Source organism: Salvelinus sp. IW2-2015, unplaced genomic scaffold (genome assembly GCF_002910315.2).
Source record: "Salvelinus sp. IW2-2015 unplaced genomic scaffold, ASM291031v2 Un_scaffold1660, whole genome shotgun sequence".
In the NCBI taxonomy this organism is placed as follows: domain Eukaryota; kingdom Metazoa; phylum Chordata; class Actinopteri; order Salmoniformes; family Salmonidae; genus Salvelinus; species Salvelinus sp. IW2-2015.
In genome coordinates, this window is record NW_019943068.1 from 17850 (window position 1) to 27029 (window position 9180).

The 9180-nt window shown below is 39.3% G+C and overlaps 1 protein-coding gene and 1 pseudogene across 1 annotated transcript in view; one reads left to right on the forward strand and one right to left on the reverse strand.

Annotated features, from left to right (window-relative positions):
* The window catches only part of LOC139024569 (voltage-gated potassium channel KCNC4-like), an 8700-nt pseudogene extending 1288 nt beyond the window's left edge, over positions 1 to 7412 (reverse strand).
* LOC112071609 (voltage-gated potassium channel KCNC4-like) overlaps positions 1 to 9180 on the forward strand; it is a 25216-nt gene that overhangs the window by 2062 nt on the left and 13974 nt on the right. The window lies entirely within an intron of this gene.

A 9180-nucleotide genomic window follows, 5' to 3' on the forward strand; every position in this document is an offset into this window, starting at 1 on the left:
GTGTGTGTGTGTGTGGGTGTGTGTGTGTGTGTGGTGTGTGTGTGTGTGTCAGGCAGCAGCAGGCCTATTCAAGCAGAGAATAATTGGCGCCAGTCTGACAGCCAGATGGTAATGAAGGGAATTATAGGTTGAGGCTTTTTCTGTATCTCTCTTGTCTTGTTCAATGCCTCCAAGCCTCCTGTTTCAAATCAAACTCTTGATTTAGGTGATAAAACACTGAATCATGCACACCCAAAAATAAATCGCATTGTGTTGCTAGTATCACCTGAGAAGGTTTATACCGTCACAATACAAACCCTAGAAAATCTACTCCGACATCATTTCTGTCTCTCAATCCCTTCAAGCATCCTGTTCAAAGCAGGCTAGTCATACCATGTGAATGATAAAACCACATGTGCCATACCATTTCCACAATTAAAAGCTGCTAAAAAAAGGTGAGTTGGTGTTGTAAATATATTAAAATATATCAAACATATTTATCAAATCAAGAGGGGGAGCGGGGACAAGGACAGGGACCTACACATGTAGCTCAGTAGGTAGATCATGGCACTTGCAACGCCAGGGTTGTGGGTTCGATTCCCACGGGACCAGGATGAAAATGTATGCACACACTACTGTAAGTCCCCCTTGATAAGAGCACCTGCTAAATTACTAAAATGTAAATGATGCTAGTTCTGAAGCTGGCTGTTACCAGACCTGGGACTACTGCCTCACTGTACTCATCTAAGGGTTATTCCCACAGAGGTTAAATTGGGCCTCACTGTTGAACCAGACAGTTGATGTAAAGCTGATCAATAGATTTCCCAGTAAAGCTTCAGGTGAAACGTGACTTATTCTACTCTGGGTTGTTATGGTTCTCAGGGTTGTCATGGTGAGGATAGAGGGTTCTGAATAATGGATACAATGAGTAGTATGGCTTTGAGGTTGTCTAGGTTTTGACCTATTGACCTCGAGTCTGCAGCCTCCTTGTCATTGTATTCACAGTTACCATTCCCATCCGTTCTCTAATTCAGAGTGTTCGTTGTGTGTAGGACCTATGGTTGCGGTGGATCCGTGTTTCTGGAGAGAAGAGAGAGAGTCAGTGCCTGCGTGCCTGTCTGTGGCTCAACCTACCAGTGCGTATGGTGTGCTCTCTCCAGTGCATGAGAAGTCCCCAGAGGTAAGCAGGAAGCAGGTTGCCTCTTTCTTGGTGGCCTGTTCCCCTGACCGACCGGGCGTTGTTTACGGCCGTGGCCGTGCCGTTGGTTCCACTTCTCGCTGGGTGACAGCGGCTGGGTCAGGCTGCACCCCTCATCCGACGACAGAGTCAAGTTGGCGTCTCCGTTCTGCTTGGAGTCTGACAGGAGGACAGACTTGGTTCATAAAGCATAGGATCCAGGATCAGGTCCTCCCTGTCCACATCATCTTATTCATTAGGGTATAAATGGCTAAACTGATCCATGATCAGCACTCCTACTCTGACAGAGTCATGGTTGGTGTCTCCATTTTGCTCGTATCCTAACTAAGGGTCTCAGACTAGAAGTGCTGATCAAGGATCAGGTTCCTCTGTCCTGCTCATGTTATCTTATTCAATATGCTTTAAAAATGATTTAAAAATCCATGATCAGCACTCCTACTCTGAGACTCTTTGTGAATACAAGCCGACCCAGACCTGGGTTCAAAATACTATTTGTAATAAATTCAATACTTAGCTGGACTTGAATGAGCTTGCCAGGCGCAATGGAACCAATGGATTATTCTCCAAAGTTCTAACCCCGCCCATTTGGAAGCAAAGGGTCAAACTATTGAACATGTTTTGAGTAGTATTTGAACCCAGGTCTGCAAGAGACACAAGGCCCCGGACAGTAAATGCCAAAGATTTTACTAACATTCTCCTGTGTTTATAGAGAGAAGGTTAAACTACAGAGCCACAATGTAACGTTACTGTGAAAACACACATTTTCTCCCTCAACTCTGAATGAACCTGAAATGAACCTAATGTATTAAATGAAATTAACCTAATGTATTATCTGGGAAGGTATGAGAAGGATTGTATCACGTGTGGTTACTGTCTTCAGGGCTAGGTACAGTAAGCCTATTTTATTACTTTATTATCGGGGGGGGGGGGGGGAAGTACATGATTACAGTAGAAAAGAAACCGTTTGTAAAACAACACTGCAAATACAAACATCATAATACCTATTGGTGTAAAAATGCACTACTGTAGTATTCATTACTAACGCCTTCAATTTGAGTTTGAATGGGTAAAATGAGTGATGGTATAAATGAATGGTAAATCCATTTATCTTATGGTCGTTGGTTCGTACACGATGATTCCGTTTGATGTGTAAAGGAAGGAAGTGGGTTTGGAAAAGTTTGAATGACGTCTGAGTGTGAATGGGTGGGAATGGTTGATGGGTCTGAATAACGAAACATCCACTTATCATTGTGGCCTACGATATTCATAACGATGCTTCCAACACATACTGGTACAGGGATGGGTCGATAAAGCATGGTGTATGGAGTGATATTACTGCCAACAGAATTTGAAATTGGATTTAATCATTTTGAATGTGTGCTCTGACCTGAGTTGTTCTAGCTGATTTTCTCATACCAATGCTTCAGAAACATTGAAGTGTGTAGTGAATAAATAGGTATGGGGAAATTAGTGACAGAAACATTCAGATTCTAATTTGAATTGGTCGACCTGAGCGGTTCCTGTGATATTATCCTCTGCAGCCAGAGGACACGTATCACTCTGTGAGTACTGTCCCTGGGAGAGTTAGCGACAGACTTCCCGAACGGGGCCGTGTCCGTGGGAGCGTCCGGGTTCGGATTGTGCGCCTTCTTCTTCTAGGCAGCTTCTGTTTAGCCATGGCCAGGGAGTAGTACATCCCAAAGTTATTGACTATAACAGGCACGGGCATGGCGATGGTCAGCACCCCCGCCAGGGCGCACAGCGCGCCCACCATCATGCCCAGCCACGTCTGGGGGTACAATGTCCCCATAGCCCAGGGTGGTCATGGTGACCACGCCCACCAGAAGGAGATGGGGATGTTTTTGAAGTGGGTGTGTTTAGAGCCGCGTGGGTCGTCCGGCTGGGCCCCTATCCGCTCTGCGTAGTAGATCATCGTGGCGAAGATGAGGACGCCCAACGCCAGGAAGACAATAAGCAGGCAGAACTCGTTGACGCTGGCTCTCAACGTGTGGCCGAGAACTCTCAGACCGACGAAATGCGCTGGTCAGCTTGAAGATCCGGAGGATCCGGACGAAGCGGACGACCCGTAGAAACCCCAGGATGTCGGAGGCTGCTTAGAGGGACAGGCCGCTGAGGCCATCTCCAGGGTAGAAGGGCAGGATGGCCACGAAGTCAATGACGTTTAACATGTTCTGATGAAGAGCAGCTTGTCGGGGCAGCAAACGATGCGGACGAAGAACTCCAAGGTGAACCAGACCACACAAACGCCCTCCACCACTGTCAGAATGGGCTTGGTCACCACCTAGGTAGATCACATTATGGATTAGATTATACATTATGTTAGATTATACATTAGATTATACATTACATTAGATTACAGATTAGATTATACATTAGATTCGATTACACTTAGATTATAAATTGTTATACATTAGAGTACAGATTAGATTATACATTAGATTCGATTACACATTAGATTATAAATTAGATTATACATTAGAGTACAGATTAGATTATACATTACATTAGATTATAGATTAGACTATACATTAGATTATACATTCTATTAGATTATACATACATTAGATTATACATTAGACTATACATTAGATTATACATTCTATTAGATTATACATTACATTAGATTATACATTACATTAAATTATGCATTAGATTATACATTCTATTAGAGTATACATTAGGTAGATTATAGATTAGATATACATTGATTATACATTCTATTAGATTATACATTACATTAGATTATACATTACATTACATTATGCATTAGATTATACATTCTATTAGAGTATACATTAGATTAGAGTATACACTAGATTTGATTGTAGATTAGATTATACATTAGATTATACATTCTATTAGAGTATACATTAGATTAGAGTATACACTAGATTTGATTGTAGATTAGATTATACATTAGATTATACATTCTATTAGAGTATACATTAGATTAGAGTATACACAGATTTGATTGTAGATTAGATTATACATTAGATTATTGATTTCAATTCAGGGATCATTGAAGTATCAATCTATTAATCTATATATTATCTAAATTAATTTGGTCACAAATGTGCTTAAAAATGATACAAGACAATACAGTACAATATAATACAGTACAATGCAGTACAATACAATACAATGCAGTACAATACAATGCAGTACAATACAGTACAATGCAAACAGTACAATACACTGCAGTACAATACACTGCAGTACAAACAATACAATACAGTACAATATAATATAGTACAATACTATACAGTACAACACAGTACCATACAATATAGTACCATAAAATACAGTACAATACAGTACCATACAATACAGTATAATACAGTACCGTACAATACAATACAGTACAGTACAGCACAGTACAGCACAGTACAATACAGTACAATACCATACAGTACAATACAGTGCAATACAGTACAGTACAATACAGTACAGACAATACAGTACAATACAGTACAATACAGTACCATACAGTACAGTACAATACAGTACCACACAGTACAATACAGTACAATACAGTACAGCACCATACAGTACATACAGTACCATACAATACAGTACTATACAGTACCATACATTACAGTACAACAGTACAATACAGTAGCGTACAGTACAATACAGTACAGTACAATACAGTACAATACAGTACCATACAGTGCAGTACAATACAGTACAGTACCATACAGTACAATACAGTGCAATAGATACAATACAGTACCATACAGTACAATACAGTGCAATAGAGTACAATACAGTACCATACAGTACAATGCAGTACACTACAGTACCATACAGTACAATACAGTGCAATAGAGTACAATACAGTACCATACAGTACAATACAATGCAATATAGTACAATACAGTACCATACGTACACTACAGTACAATACAGGGCAATACAGTGCAATACAGTACAATACAGTACAATACAATGCAATATAGTACAATACAGTACCATACAGTACACTACAGTACCATACAGTACAATACAGTGCAATAGAGTACAATACAGTACCATACAGTACAATACAATGCAATATAGTACAATACAGTACCATACAGTACACTACAGTACACTACAATACAGTACAATACATAGAAATATTAATAATAATCTAATGTATAATCTATACAAGGTCCAATACATGTAGGTCCCTATGCACAAACAATGAAATGATCACCATATTGTTTTCACCTGTCCATCTCAGATCTCCACTAGAGGCTAGAGGCTCGGGTTCTCCACTAGAGGCTAGAGGGTCTGGGTTCTCCACTAGATGCTCTGGGTTCTCCACTATAGGCTCTGGGTCTCCACTAGAGGCTAGAGACTCTGGGTTCTCCACTAGAGGCTAGAGGCTCTGGGTTCTCCTAGAGGCTAGAGGCTCTGGGTTCTCCACTAGAGGCTCTGGGTTCTCCACTAGAGGGTCTGGGTTCTCCACTAGAGGCTCTGGGTTCTCCACTAGAGGCTAGAGGCTCTGGGTTCTCCACTAGAGGGCTAGAGGCTCTGGGTTCTCCACTAGAGGCTAGAGGCTCTGGTGTACTGTATGGTACTGTATTGTACTCTATTGCACTGTATTGTACTGTATGGTACTGTACTGTATTGTACTGCACTGTATGGTACTGTATTGTACTGTATTGTACTGTACTGTATTGTACTGTACGCTACTGTATTGTACTGTATTGTACTGTAATGTATGGTACTGTATAGTACTGTATTGTATGGTACTGTATTGTACTGTATGGTGCTGTACTGTATTGTACTGTATTGTACTGTGTGGTACTGTATTGTACTGTACTGTATGGTACTGTATTGTACTGTATTGTACTGTATTGTACTGTACTGTATTGTACTGTACTGTATTGCACTGTATTGTACTGTATGGTATTGTACTGTATTGTACTGTGCTGTACTGTGCTGTACTGTACTGTATTGTATTGTACGGTACTGTATTATACTGTATTGTATGGTACTGTATTGTACTGTATTTTATGGTACTATATTGTATGGTACTGTGTTGTACTGTATAGTATTGTACTATATTATATTGTACTGTATTGTATTGTATTGTACTGCAGTGTATTGTACTGCAGTGTATTGTACTGTATTGCATTGTACTGTATTGTACTGCATTGTATTGTACTGCATTGTATTGTATTGTACTGCATTGTACTGTATTATATTGTACTGTATTGTCTTGTATCATTTTTAAGCACATTTTAGTGACCAAATTAATTTAGATAATATATAGATTAATAGATTGATACTTCAATGATCCCTGAATTGAAATTCAATAATCTAATGTATAATCTAATCTACAATCAAATCTAGTGTATACTCTAATCTAATGTATACTCTAATAGAATGTATAATCTAATGTATAATCTAATCTACAATCAAATCTAGTGTATACTCTAATCTAATGTATACTCTAATAGAATGTATAATCTAATGAGGAGAATAGCAGGTGAATGATGAGCTTTTCAGTGGTGAGTTTAAGGTCAGAGTAGAGTGATATGGGCCCCCAAAAAAATCCATATCCCAATAAATGGACTGAATTATCACGGTAAAGATACAGTTAACGATAAATTCATAACATTAATGTGTACCAGGTACTTTTATTTGTATTACCAAATAAAACCTACTACTACTACTTTGAATGTTGTAAGCTATCAATTGTCCATTTGGCAATCAGCCATACGAGCAGACTTATTACAATCTTCGAGTAAAGGCTACTTATTCTTATTATCGGTATCAGTAAAAAGTTCTCTCTAAATTCAGTCGGTATCGGTCAGAGGCAGAGTAGACACCTGTCATGATTATCTTCTGTAAACTGTTTAACCCAGGGCAGCGGTTGTACTCTGAAGGCACTTTGAGTGTTACTATTGAGTTGTACCATAAAGACACTTTATGAAACTGCTGGCTTTATGAATACATTTAATGATTTGGTTAATTGAGTGATTGGTTAATTGAGTGATTTGGTTAATTGAGTGATTTGGTTAATTGAGTGATTGACTGGTTGATTGTCTTGTTTCAGGGCATAGCGTTTGCCTCCCTCTTCTTCATTCTGGTTTCCATCACTACGTTCTGTCTGGAGACCCACGAGTACTTCAATGACCTGCAGAAGCGCACGGAACACGTGGTGGTGGGGAACCACCGGAGGTGGTGGTCTCAGTGGAGGTAAGAGAGGAGGGATCCTCATTGTCAATGGACTATGATGCTTTCCAGAAAGAACCCAGAGCCTCTAGCCTCTAGTGGAGAACCCAGACCCTCTAGCCTCTAGTGGAGAACCCAGAGCCTCTAGCCTCTAGTGGAGAACCCAGAGCCTCTAGCCTCTAGTGGAGAACCCAGAGCCTCTAGCCTCTAGTGGAGAACCCAGAGCCTCTAGCCTCTAGTGGAGAACCCAGAGCCTCTAGTGGAGAACCCAGACCCTCTAGTGGAGAACCCAGAGCCTCTAGTGGAGAACCCAGAGCCTCTAGCCTCTAGTGGAACCCAGAGCCTCTAGCCTCTAGTGGAGAACCCAGAGTCTCTAGCCTCTAGTGGAGAACCCAGAGCCTATAGTGGAGAACCCAGAGCATCTAGTGGAGAACCCAGACCCTCTAGCCTCTAGTGGAGAACCAGAGCCTCTAGCCTCTAGTGGAGATCTGAGATGGACAGGTGAAAACAATATGGTGATCATTTCATTGTTTGTGCATAGGGACCTACATGTTTGGACCTTGTATAGATTATACATTAGATTATTATTAATATTTCTATGTATTGTACTGTATTGTAGTGTACTGTAGTGTACTGTATGGTACTGTATTGTACTATATTGCATTGTATTGTACTGTATGGTACTGTATTGTACTCTATTGCACTGTATTGTACTGTATGGTACTGTAGTGTACTGTATGGTACTGTTATTGTACTATATTGCATTGTTTGTACTGTATTGTACTGTATTGCACTGTATTGCACCTGTATTGTACTGTAGTGTACTGTATGGTACTGTATTGTACTATATTGCATTGTATTGTACTGTATGGTACTGTATTGTACTCTTTGCACTGTATGTACTGTATGGTACTGTAGTGTACTGCATTGTACTGTATGGTACTGTATTGTACTCTATTGCACTGTATTGTACTGTATGGTACTGTATTGTACTCTATTGCACTGTATTGTACTGTGGTACTGTACTGTATTGTACTGCACTGTATGGTACTGTATTGTACTGTATTGTACTGTACTGTATTGTACTGTACGCTACTGTATTGTACTGTATTGTACTGTTGTATGGTACTGTATAGTACTGTATTGTTGGTACTGTATTGTACTGTATGGTGCTGTACTGTATTGTACTGTATTGTACTGTGTGGTACTGTATTGTACTGTACTGTATGGTACTGTATTGTACTGTATTGTACTGATTGTACTGTACTGTATTGTACTGTACTGTATTGCACTGTATTGTACTGTATGGTATTGTACTGTATTGTACTGTGGCTGTACTGTGCTGTACTGTACTGTATTGTATGTACGGTACTGTATTATACTGTATTGTATGGTACTGTATTGTACTGTATTTTATGGTACTATATTGTATGGTACTGTGTTGTACTGTATAGTATTGTACTATATTATATTGTACTGTATTGTATTGTTTGTATGCAGTGTATTGTACTGCAGTGTTTGTACTGTATTGCATTGTACTGTATTGTACTGCATTGTATTGTACTGCATTGTATTGTATTGTACTGCATTGTACTGTATTATATTGTACTGTATTGTCTTGTATCATTTTTAAGCACATTTTAGTGACCAAATTAATTTAGATAATATATAGATTAATGATTGATACTTCAATGATCCCTGAATTGAAATCAATAATCTAATGTATAATCTAATCTACAATCAAATCTAGTGTATACTCTAATCTAATGTAGTATTATCTAATCTATCTCAATTAGCTATCTTGTATATCTGCA